Raw genomic sequence first — 13,657 nt, 5'->3', positions numbered from 1 at the left:
AACCTTTAAAACTCCTATCTAACGAGTTCCTCACTTGTATTTGTACAATTGATTACTGTGATAGTGTTTGATTATTTTTAAATTGCACATGCTTTGGATGTTTTGCACAGGGATAAATCTTCAATAGTTCAGCTAAACATGAAAAATAAAACAGAATTATTAGGCATTTTTGACCACTTGCCTGCCACAGATGTTAAGATCTCACTGAAGCTGGAAGTTAAGTAACTTTTTCAAAGTTTGACACTTCAAAAATTAACAGTTGGGCTGTTGTCTTTTTTTATCTTAACAGCCAGGCAAGATGTGAATATCCACTTACATACAGCACATACAAGTTTTAAAGGATTAACTGCTTTTATTAGATACTGCAATCATTTCCTTTTTTCTATTCTTACATTTTTATAACGGGTGGTATGGTTTTTAAAAAAACGTGCATAGTCAGTATAAAAGTTAACTGGGACAGTGGAGCAGTGATGTATAAACTGCATTTACCCTCTGAAGATGCAAAATCTGAATACTTCATTGAAATGAACAGTATGTCCTGCTTAAACTAAGGAAAAGTGTTTAAAATACAATAATTGGTAAAATTAATATGTCATTTTTCCCAAAGTTTGTATACATTAAAAGCATTAGAAATAACTTACATTAAAAAACTATTACAATAGCAGAAGCTTCATCTCAAATATAAGTTGTGTTTTAAAAATATTACTTTCTGTATTGCCTCCTTTCTGTTACTTGAAAGTAACTAGCTACTAGCCAACTAGCTACTACTAGTTGGCTACTAGCTAGTTACTAGCCTAGCTACAAGTGTTAGCTTGCAATAACTTGTATTTACTATCTCAATTGTAATGTCATAAACTACCATAGGCTCTATCCACTTGAAGAAACCAGACCTGGCTGCAGATACTTACTATTTACCAGTGAGGTTGCAAATTAGAGATTTTTATAGTCTCTGATTGTGCATGAAGTTACAATAATACAGGTTAAGAATTCTAAACATCTAAATCTCTCTGAAGGTATTTCAGAATGGTTGCATCACTGAATGGTATCACTATTTTGGACAAAGCATTGTTTCAGGAAATAGATACGTTATAAATTCAGGCAAGAGATGTCATCTAGCAGATAAATGTAGAATGTTTGAGATGAATTCTGAAATGTGTAGAAATATATGTAAGAAGTTAGAATAAGGCAGGAGCCACAGGGCAAGGCATGGCTGTTGAAGAAGTGCAACATGAAAGTTTTGATTGTGCAGAAATGTTTATTTCTTAAAACTTTACATGTAGAAATTAGATTACTGCTTAACACTCAAAACCTCTGGGACTAGTACCTCTTCCCTAAACCTTGTGAAAGTAGGATATGCTAGTATCAATGAGAACTGCTCCCTTACATTGCTGAGGCTATTATGCCACACATTAAATATCATTATAAATTATTAAATTCTAATCTCACGTCTTCTCTACCATCCATTTAGGCTATGAACTTCAAAAGTTTATAGAGTTTGTTTCCTTGGATGTCTGTTTTGGAGAGGTGGCATATTTATATCAGCCTAAATTTGCTTACAATATAACCTGGTTATATAATATCAGAAGGTGAGGAAAGGCAGAAATTGAAATAACTGAGGGTCAGGATACCTTGAGCTTATCACAGAGAACTAGCATGTGGAGGAAACTGACATATTTGCGCTCCAGAGAAGTAGGAGATTAAGCAAGAGACAGTGAATTCTGATTCACCAGCTGCCTCTGCAAAACTTAGTTTTTGCGAAACCTGTTTCTTTATTTCTCTTCTTCTTACAGGGGCCAGCACTATGTAACTTGTTTAACAAGCTGTGGCTGATAGCTGGTCATAAGAGGTTTTGATTAAAAAAACCCAACATCTTGCAAGAAAACTTCTCTTGGTACACATCCCCCTCTCAACCTTTCAAAAAGAATCTACAGCCAAGGGTGCAAAACTGCAGACAATTTGTGAAAGAATGTCTTCTGTTTGCTCATGGTAAAAGTCCTGATTTTCAGTTTCTGTCCTAATAGTTATAAATTCACTTATTTTTTCACATTGATTCATCTATTACAGTACAAGTGATGGAACACACATTTCAGATTCGTATTTGGCTTACACATTTTAACGACTTGTGTTGCATGCAATCAACTGCGTGGAGACCTCATAGCAGCCTTCCAGTATCTGAAGGGGGCCTATAAGAATGCTGGGGAGGGACTCTTCATTAGGGACGGTAGTGATAGGACAAGGGGTAGTGTGTTAAAACTTAAACAGGGGAAGTTTAGATTGGATATAAAGAGGAAATTCTTTCCTGTTAGGGTGGTGAGGCACTGAAATAGGTTGCCCAGGGAGGTTGTGAATGCTCCCTCCCTAGCAGGGTTCAAGGCCAGGTTGGACGAGGCCTTGGGTGATATAGTTCAGAGCGAGGTGTCCCTGCCCATGGCAGGGGGGTTGGAACTTGATGATCTTAAGGTCCTTTCCAACCCTAACTATTCTATGATTCTATGATTCTAACTGTGAAGGCTAAAATAATAACAAAGCCTAAGTTTATGAAATCACAGAATGGTTAGTATTGGAAGAGACCTTAAGGTCTCTTAAAATCTAAGTTCCAAGCCCTCTGCCATGGGCAGGGACACTTTGACTACATCAGATTGTTCTAACTGCCATCCAGCCTGGCCTTGCCTTGAACATTTCCAGGGATGGGGCAGCCACAACCTCTGGGCATCCTGTGCCAGCATCTCACCACCCGCACAGGGAAAAATTTATTTCTAATGTCCAATATAAATCGCCCTTCTCTCAGTTTAAAGCCATTCTCCCTTATCCTGTCACTACATGCCCTTGTAAAAAGTCCCTCACCAGGTTTCTTGTAGGCTCCCTTTAGGTACTGGAAGCTGCTCTAAGTTCTCCCAGAGCCTCTTTATCTCCAGCCTGAACAATCCAGCTCTCTCAGCCTGTCTTCATGTTAAAAGAGGGATCTGTCTATCCTAACCATTTTCTGTCATTTATATTCCTTATGAAAACCAATGTCAATGGTTTTATTAAAAAATGCAGCCCTTTTTAAAGGCCTCAGGGTTCTGATGTAGCCTTGTTACTTTAACCTGTACCCATCTGCAGGAGGCTGTAGGGACTGACAGGCTTACGTAAGCTCCTTTGACTTAGATGCATTCTGGACAAGGTGGTGATAGCAGTTCAGTAATAAAAAGGAGTCTTCCAGTAAAGCTGACTTCTAAGTACTCTTACAATTTTAGAGAGCATTTTTAGACATTAACATTACAAAGTGACAGCATGACTCATAACAGAGTTTTCAACCTCATGCAGAAAACACTTTTTCTGGTTTTATATATCACAAAGCTAACTTCATAAAGCTCTCAGAACTCATCTCAGATGCCATGTAAACCAGTGCTTAGAGGATTAGATCAAGGTCATACAAGTTGTGAAGTAAAAATGGTAAACCTAGAAAATGGTAATGCCATACCCAGTTTCTACTTTATGTTAGCGCTTTAGTTACTGCTACAGCTTAAGTAAGTTTAGGCAGAGTTTATCTTTCACTCTGAAAGTAACATTTATTTTCCAATTTGTGACGTTGTGATTGGAATGAACAGATTTTATGCCTGGTTTCATGCCTTTATAGCTTTATTTAAAGTACTTTTATAACCAGCTATTTGTTAAGAGAGAAATACATTTTTTTGTATATTTGTTATATATACATGTACAACTATCATTTAATGGCAATGCAAATTCAGCAATTAGATTGAGGGCTGAAGCAACAATGGTCTTATCAGTAATTCACTGAGGGATAAATAAATTTACACCAAAGGTATGCACTCCAGTTTTGAGACATGACTATGTCACAGCTGTGACTAGACTTTTACAATTCTACATATACAACTACTTCTGCACCCACATTCCTGTATAAAATGGTGCTAGTTCTCACTTGTTTTTCTGGAAGGAAAAATTGGATAAGATTTAGCTTGATGCTGGAACTTTCAAAGAAGTGGACCATGCCATCCTTTCCTTGATATCTGTATGAATGTTCATCATTAGAGGCTAAGTATCTTTCACATCGAATCAAAAGGTACTGCAAAACCTTTCATGCCCTTCGCAGCAACAGTAAGCTCTCTTTCTAAACAAAATCCCTAGAACATTTAAATTCTTCAACATCTTTCTTGTACCCTTCTACACTGTGCAATTTAACTTGCCATCATCTCTGTTTGTACCGACATTTACTGACGATAGCCGGCGTTCAACATCTGGCATAACATAATATGCTCCATGTCTGTCTTTTCGTTCCTCTAATGCCTGAAAGGGTGTTTATTATTTCCAATTTTAACTTGAACATTCAAAACGTACATTGAAAGTCCATTTAGAAAAGTGTGGAAGTGTGCTATACTTTATTTTACTGGAACAACAAAATAAAACCCGATCTAAGGAGAGAATCCAATGATAAAATTATTTTTCAGAGAAAAGCTTATTAAAAATGCAACAAGCACACTTAAGGGTGAGTGGAACTCCAAATGTACACAGTATTGTGTAAACACAGTCAGTGCTTTAGTTATTTAACTTACTGAATTGCCACTCCTCTTACTAAGTGCAGGTTCCTGTGGAGTTTGTATGCTTTATAATTTTTGTTATAAAATCAACTTCAAACAACATGACTGTCTTCTACCTATTAGTACTGTGGTATAAACATACTGTGAAGAGATCCTAAACACTAGTTGTCTTTTAATACTAAGTTTCAGGCGAGATACAGAGAGTCCTAAGTCCTTCCTTCAGATAATTGTGTCTTATGTGGTCTTTTACATGAACCTCTCTTAACGCCATCTGAGATCAACTAAACAAATTAGCTGAAATCCAAATGGTCTGTGCTCAGATTAAATAGGTTTTAACCTCAGATTATGAGTAAATTCAACTGGACATTTCACTATTAGAAACTGGCCTATGCAAAAATATTACCGAGAGCTCCATGCTCCAGCCTGATTCCAGCCAGCTCCAAAAATACAGTACTTGAAGTGTGCCTTACCACAGCAGCTTAAGCATCACGTCTTTGGACAAGAATTCATCTGTATTCCACTGGTTTGTAGTTTATGCAGAGCAAATGCAGGTTTTTGAAGAAATATGCATTTATGTTCTGCACTAGGCAGCAACTTCAGTGGAGCTGCCCTCACATTTTGATCATAGGATCCAGGAAGACAGATGGGGCAGATGTTTATCGTTTCCTATAAATGAAAAACTGATTTCTACATATTGCACTTTTGACAGCATCATATTTCTTAGAGGGATATATTCACATATTTTTAAATCTAGAAAGGATTACAGTAATCATCTAGCCTACCCTTCTGCAGAAACCAGGTGGATTTATTATGCTCCTTTAATCGGTTTAAGTGTATTAATGTCCACTCATCTTCCTCCAGATGCACTTAATCTAGAAATTGTTTGTGGCTATTTCCTTCAAACATAACTTCTCTCTCTCATTCTGGCCCAGGAAATACTTGATCATAATGACAGTGACAATAATGACTGGACATGCAAAAACCCCTCATAATTTGTTAGAGACCTTATGGAAAAGGAAAAACAAGCCAGCACTTGAAACAGGGAAATGTGAGAAATATATTTTATGATTTATCCAGAAAACACAATGCAGCATCACATAGAGATAACCCGTCTTGGTACCCCTGACCCAGGTAGGTAGCATTTGCAGTGTGCTTTTGCTCCAGCTGCCTGACTCTGTTGAAAAGGTAAACATTGGCCTAGGCTAATACTATTTCCGTTATAGTAGGCTAATACTAATGTCCATTAAGAACAACGAGAAAAAAACAATACATAATCTCTCACAAAGATAACTCAGACTACATTTCTCAGGGTATAGATAATTACATTGCAACAAAACCCTAAGTTTTTAATCAGAAAGAAACAAGAAACAAATAAGAATTCAAGCACTTATTTAATAAATTAACATGTTCTAGAACTTCAGGATGATCTTATGCATATGTAAATTTTGAAATGTCTTTAGAAAAACACTCAAGTTGCAGCATGTAAATGGAAGCTAAATTTACATTTCAATTTTAAATCTAGACTACATTTGGAGAGCTAATTTACAGTATTAAACTCATTGCTACAGCAGTACTGCAGAATCCATGAAAGTGAAAAAGCATCGTGCAGAAGTTCTACTCTGAAGGCAAGGATGGTGGGTTGTACTTCTCAAGGATGGTGTTTCCACATGAAGTGGTCTAGAAGCTAACAATGTCATTTGCTTTGATTGTGACTGAGAACTAACATTTAAGCCAGTCCTGGGCTCTGTAGATGAAAAGTATTAAAGTAAAAACTGTGCTTGATACTAGAATGCACAAGCTTAAAACCCATTTGTATGAAGAAGAAATTATAACAATAACACACTTACCATTACTGTTTTTCTTTACCTTACCATATATGTCAAATACACAGTTTATCCTTTGCTTTCTCTGATAGGTCATGTTATTTACACAGTACTTGCCACTTCTCAGCTTCTCTCCAAAGTCCAGTCATTGCCTAGTAGTGTAATACCATACAACTTCACCTAGAAACATGTGCAATGTCTCATGTCACACTTCAGTTCATCTTCACTATAAAAACAAATTGTGGTTATTTTTAATCAGTCTAAAGTAATCTAATAGGACAAGGCTTTACAAATACAAAATAACTGTATTATAGAAAAGCAGCAAATGCTTTTCTTAAAAACATGAACTGACTCAAAGTGGGCCAGAACAGAAATATTTACTATTATAGCAGCACAACTTCTTAAAGTTGAGTTTTCATGAAACTGAATTCTCTGATTTTCCCTACACTCACTAAATGACTCAGGTTGACTATCAGTAGGTTAAACCAGTATTAGACGCTAAGAGTAGCAGCAACAAAATACAGGAAGTTCACAATAAGGACAGAAGGTTTCAGTCACCACGGAACCTTTTATACCTTTGCCACAGATATGCAATCACTGAAATAAGAGGTCAAAACCCATATATAATCACACCAGAAAACGTTTTTCCTTTTTCAATGGAAACATATTAAACATGCAGTCTTGATGCTGGCTATCAAAGGTCTTGGATTCCCACACAGACCAGTACTGACAGAGATCAGGTGACCAAAGAAAGGTGTAAATGCTCAAACTATCACTCTAGAGCCTGAGTTGGCTTGCTTGTACGTAGCAAGGTGGAATGAGTCACATGCATAAAAGAAACTATACTCTTACCATAAAACTATTCAGGTACACATACGATAACAACTACAGAAGTTTCAGCTGTTTATATTTTGCTAATTATAACTTACTTTGATAAAATGGAGGAATTATGGAGTTTCAGGTTAAAATAGAAGCAGGAAAGCAATTACAGGACAAAACAGAAGGTGAAATTCAGGCAGGGGGGGAAACAGAACCCTGAAACAGTAGCATGCACAAAAGGAGTTAAAAAATAAACTGGTTTGGTTTAGGTTTACCAACCCAAAATTTATTTAGCTCACTGTGTGATGCTAGTTTGAATGTAATAAATTAAGTTCTGCAGTACTGAACTCAACCTCTTATAACAATAATCAACTGCAGTTCAAACAACTTCCCACACACACACTGCTCCACACAATCTAGGTTTGGGTGTAACCTACTACACATTATTTTCAAATTCAGTTTAAACCCTCTGATTCATTGCACAAAATGGATTAACTTTAATTTATTGTTATATCAATACATGAAGAACTTGAACTTTGTTACTTAAATCTCCAGAAGCCAGATAAAGTCTATTTTACATACACCCATTTAGCTGTATCTCTTGTAAAGCCTTCAGAATAACACAGTATGCAGGACTGACAGCTTTGATGGTAATAAATACTGGAAAAGGCCATTTCTGAGACAGCACCATTAATCAAGCCACACTCAGCTGTTTTGTCAAAAATACCAGTCATGGCATTAATTGCAAGGTTTCAGGTGACAATCAGCCAGCAGGCTCTGCTGATTGAGATGAATCTTTTAATGATAGCTTAGGTGATTATATTCAATCTATATTTACAGAGTGCTCAGGCTGCTTGATTGAAAAAATTACTGATGAAAAACTTGTAGCTGAGATTGGGATTGTTTCCTAGGAACAAGAGTGACACTGGGCCACAAACATCTGCACCTCTCAGCTTCTACTCCTTCTAGGGCAGTGCTGCAGGCACAACCAGAAGCTGGCAGCAGGCTGCAAGCCCGCTCCTTAGGAGGTAGAACATTCACTCCAGCTGTTAAGTGCCAAAAGAGCACTACTGCAACTTGGGAAATGAAAGCACACACAACTAAAACTGCCCCTGTATTTAAAATCAAGTGTATTTAGAATTACCTTATTTTACTGGAAGCTGCTAAGTTAGAGAATGCTGTTCATGCAAACTGAAAATAATTGGTTTTCCCAGGTGTTGCAACAGTGAAAAGCTTCTGCATTGGAAGCAGAAGCATGGCCAAGAGTAATGACCTGCAAATGTCCTTTGTGTCCATTTTGCCATGATGATAAATATAATAATGATAATTCATTCTAGAATTTCTTCATGGACCTTCTCCATGAAAATATTTACTCAGATTGCAGAAGAAACCAAACAATTCCCTGCAGTAAGAATTAACAAATGTAGCTCTTAACAGACATAAAATATTACAAAACACATACATCTCATGTGCTTGGCCAGATTAACATACACAGCAATTACAAACTCTCATCTAAACCAGTGACAGCACATCCACTTTTCTCTTCAGGCTGTAATGCTGCTTTACTGCATAGCTTACTGTGAAGGATCACATGTGAACACAGGTCCTGGTAACCCCTTTAGGTAAACATTCTTGGATAGAAGAAATTTCTCATTAATTAATTAATGCTCATTAACTAATTCCTCAAATTACAATGATACCTGTTAAATTGTTCACCCATGGATATGCTGCTAACATTGCCAAAATGTCATTAAAAATATTAAATTTGTCAACAGCCTAAGAGATTTGTATTGCTCCCAATGGGGGAGCTCAGGCCTGAAACTGTGATTGCATGAAAGGAAAAGCTTTGTGCCTGGTGTGGCAATCTGATGTACCTAGTTTGAGAACAAAATCTACTCGATTGCATTTCATAGGTACAAGAGTCTGTAACTCCATGGTGTTTCAGCATGAGATAAGAGTGAACAACTAGCAACATACCTAAGTCATATGGCTTTATAACATCCTTGGGAGCAGACATTCACTACTATGGAAATTTAATAAACGGGAACTTAAGAAACCTCACCGATAGAAAATTTTGATGCCAGTAGTCTACATTTATTCTTCACTCACCAAGAATTTGACCTTAATATCTTGTTGTTAGCAAACTGTTCAGGAACTCAGTCTATTTCCTGAGCTCTGCTGGTATTCAAGGAATGCTTACCAGATGCTTGGTACCATGTGCTACCTAAGCAATAGGAGAGGAGCAAGAAATATATCAGGATGTGTGTCCCCCAGGGAATCTTACTTCCACCTTTCTGGAGAAGCAGATCTTCATGTGCTCTCTCTCACCATCTCACGTTTCTTACTGAAGCTGTTTCACATTGTATAAAGGAATCACTACTAATTATAGCAGAAAAAGGAGGGAAAAAGATTCTTTGGTCTCAGTGTTCTAGGATAATCAGGGAGGTTACTATTTGAACACAGGTAGGAACATTTTACATATAATGGCGTAGTCATTAGAATAAGCAAGCACAACAAGCCACAGATACACAAACTCCCGTCTGCTGAGCAGCCTTCTGTGTGTCAGGACGGCCTGTTGGATCAGGCCCCAGGATTAAGAGACTAAGAGCTTGAGGTCCTGTTAGCTTCCAGTTTTACGCCAGTATGCATCCCCACAAATATACCCAAATATACCCATCACCAGCACAGGGACAGATGTGGGGTACCTACAAAGTCAGAAAGCAGCACTGGATACAAAGTACTGAGGTCCTCACAAAGTTTAAAATGTTTGATTCCTGTACCCAAGTCTCTTTCGGATTTTCCCAAGAAAGACAGCTTTTCCCTTTCTAAGGATAGAGCACTCTAATCTTTGCATACTGAGACTAAAGGCTTTAGTAGTTCTGTATTGTTCAGTGATTTTGTTATTCACTGTGAGAAATGCTTTAGAGGCACTTACATGAGATGGTCTATTATTTGGCCAGATTGCCTCAACTTGCAGTATTTGAAATTTGAAGTTCTTCCCAAATGTTAAGCCTGGAAAAATCAGAGCTACAAAGTAGAAAGTAATGGTTAAGTTCAACACTGATTGGCAGACTATGAATAGCTAAGACTGACCAAAAGTACATGAATGATAATTACAAACAACAGGTGGAATATTTATCTGGCATTAACATTTCCATTTGTCATAGTGAGGCACTACATTACTGTCATAAAACTTCCTGCAAGATCAAACTTCTATTCCCAACTCTGAAAGAAACTTGATTTTTCAAATTAAGTTACAGCATACAGGTTACAGCTTTATTCTTGAATGTGACTGGAGGTGATACCTCAGCTCCACTGAGCATACTGGCACTTGTCTCTTGCTTAAACCTCTTTGTGATCCAGTAACCAGACATCCCCAACACAACTCTCCAAGAGCCCAATACAGTAGTCTGTCCAAAACACAGAGGTGTTAACACAAAACGCATCTCACAGCGACTTTCAATTGAATAGCCAGTCAAGAGACTGAATTCATGACATTCACATTTTCATAAAGCATATGCAGTCATAAAGCATTCATGACATTTTCATAAAGCATTGCAGTAACAGCAGTTGCTCTTAAGTATGAGATCTGACTTGTAAAGCCTCCTCAGACAGAAGAAATTCAAATTCACAATTTAACAAAAGAGAAAGCCATCAGAAGGTTGTATGGAGACACTGCACTTCCCCATCCTGAAGATGGGAAGCCTATGGTAGATAATAGCCTGTTGATAAGAATTCTCCCTGAAATAGTAAGAATCCTGTATGCAAATCCCAAGTTTTGATGTCTCTTACTGAACTTTACTAGGGAGAAATGGTAGGATAGGCATCTAGCTTGAAGGTTGACCTCATGAAGCATGCAGAAAGATAGGCACCTTACTTCAGTCTGCAGGAAAATTCTGAAGTCTTCCATCACTAATCTAAGTATTTGCTGTCACCAGCTGGATAATTTTCTGTGCTCCTCACTGCCCTACTGCGATTCCTGCAGTCTGCCTTGTGTTGGTATTATCAGACAAGTGGCTGTACAGTAAGAGGACAGCTTGTTTACTCACATTCTGAAAAAAGACAAGATTAGTTTTCAGTCAGACCAGCAAGCTGATCCATGTTGTGGTGTTGCATAACCAGTAGAAACAGCTTAACTGAGCAGAGAATGCACAGTGGAGGATGTGGGTAGCACCATACCTTTATCCGGTTCACACCATATTCCAGAGATGAACAAAGGTTCAAACATAACCTCTTCAGCACTTCACTAGTAGCTAATGTTCTTTGTTCTGTATAGTTGCTTTTTGTGGTTTTTATCACCACGGCTGTAACTATGAGCCTAGGAGCTCAATTCACAGGAATAAGGTACTCTATACACACCTGAGGGCTTTGATGCATACTTCCCAAGGAAACAGCTGCAGTCAAATTGCCCTGGAGCTGTTACTGCTCTGATCACAAGTTATGAAGCCCAAAGCAGAGCCAGTGGAATGGGTTGCAGGCACCCGCTATTCCCAGTGCAAAGTGAAGATGGCTGTCAGAGAGGTTAAACCACTGGATCTGGCATGAAGCTGTCTAGGTGAATGTGTACACACTTGTCTGCCAGTCCTGGTACAGGACTTCCATCAAAGAGATACAGAAGGCAGGGAAAGGTAGCACTGCAGAAATCAGTTAAAGCCTGTTAACATCCTTAAGCCCATTTGGCAAACTGATGTTCCCCTCTGAAGACCCATTTTGTGCAGCTAGCAGTTTCACTAAGGAACAACAGAAATTGCCAGATCTCTTGCTGAGAAGCGAGATCACAAGACTTTCATGTTGACAGAATCCTAAGAATGGGTAAAGATTGAATTTAAATAGCTACAGTTCATTAACACTGTAGCTACTCCAATGTAATTTATTTTCCACTTTATTAACACACAAATTAGTCCTCAGTAACAACAAAATTAGCAAAACACACTTGACTGCATATGAATTAGACTTGTTTATAGTACTTCTTACATTCACCCTTTCAATCTATAATGCTTTACTTCATCTATTACTGTAAATCTTTCAGAAAAAAATCCTACCTAGATAAGGAATTGATTACACAACAAAAGTAGGAAACTGTCAGTTCCATGTTGCTCCTCAATGCTCAGGAAAAGCACTGCTGATGAAAACATTAATTTATGGCAAGTTTCAGTTCCTTTATACTTCTCTGTGTATTAGCGTGCCAACCCAATCTTCATCCTCACAGATGATCTATGATGATTTGCCTTGTAATTTTTGTCGTAAAAATGAATATCCAGGAGCAGTATTAAGCTAGCAGCAAAATAATTTTTATTTTCAAATAGCCTGTCACACTATATTTAATAAATAACCACACATACCATCAAGCATCTAATTATGAACAATAAGCATTCATGACCTAGCTGAGTATAATACTAAATCTGTAATACTGCACTACTAGAATCTACCATTATAGCACTTCTCAGTCTGAGTAACTCATCCCTCAACCCTTAAAAATACAGCTTCTATAATTCTTATTGCCGTTAGTTAATGCAGGATAATACAGTATTATCTACTATGTTTTTGTATGCATAAAAAAAACAACCACCACCACCAACCAACCAAACAAAAAACCTTTCCCTGTTCAGTTACCCTGATGTTCTACAAAGACTAAACACAATCTGCACCTGCAGTTGGAAGATCAGACTTAAGTGGACACTCACAAAGTGCTTTACTCCTGCTTGGAGGGTCAGGTTCTGTAACAGTCTCTGGACATTTGTCTTGGACAGGTAACAACTCTGGATTCTTCCCATCTGCACCTAACAGTACTCAAATAAACGAAGGCCACTGGATTTTTTGCTAAACTGCATTTCTTATTCCTTAGGATCTTTAGATGGCAAATGCTGGGAAAGTAGAAATACAAAATACAATACAATTTCACAACTACATTCAAGAGGCAAGCTCACCACTTTTTGTATTTTATACGATCAGTACTGAAACAATAATTGAGCAACAAACAGAAGTAGAACTGAAATGTATTTCAGAGTCTGCCTGGAAAGTATGCAACAGGTGAAAACAAGAAAATTCCTGTTCATCTAAGACATGAAAGTTCTTCCCATGCAGAGCTCCAAAATCACCATTTCTAACCAATAAACCTCCCTGCTGTTTACAATTGTTTTTGTAAAGTTTTACCTGGAAAAAGTATAATAAAAAAGGTCTTCTTTAAAAAAATTTTCCCTGTCCTATTAGGAAAAACACAAGTCACCAATAACAGGAAATCCCTGAACAGCTGGCACACTTTGCAGCTGCTATTGCTTTTACTTCACAAACCACCACCTGTCACTGTAAAGGTATCAGCTAATCACACCAAGAGAGCACTGCACTAGCAGGTGTGTTTACCTACACTGATTCCAACTGTCAAGCAAACAAAACAAAACAAAACAAAACACCCCCCCCCCAAAAAAAAACCAAACAAAAAACAGAAGAAAATGAAAACACATTAATATTGTTCAATGC

The sequence above is a fragment of the Neopsephotus bourkii genome, unplaced genomic scaffold (genome assembly GCF_033783945.1).
Source record: "Neopsephotus bourkii isolate Nb327-2 ecotype Australia unplaced genomic scaffold, CSIRO-AGI_Nbou_v1 NB_168, whole genome shotgun sequence".
Taxonomy (NCBI): Eukaryota; Metazoa; Chordata; class Aves; order Psittaciformes; family Psittacidae; genus Neopsephotus; species Neopsephotus bourkii.
Note: the sequence above shows the minus strand (reverse complement) of the source record.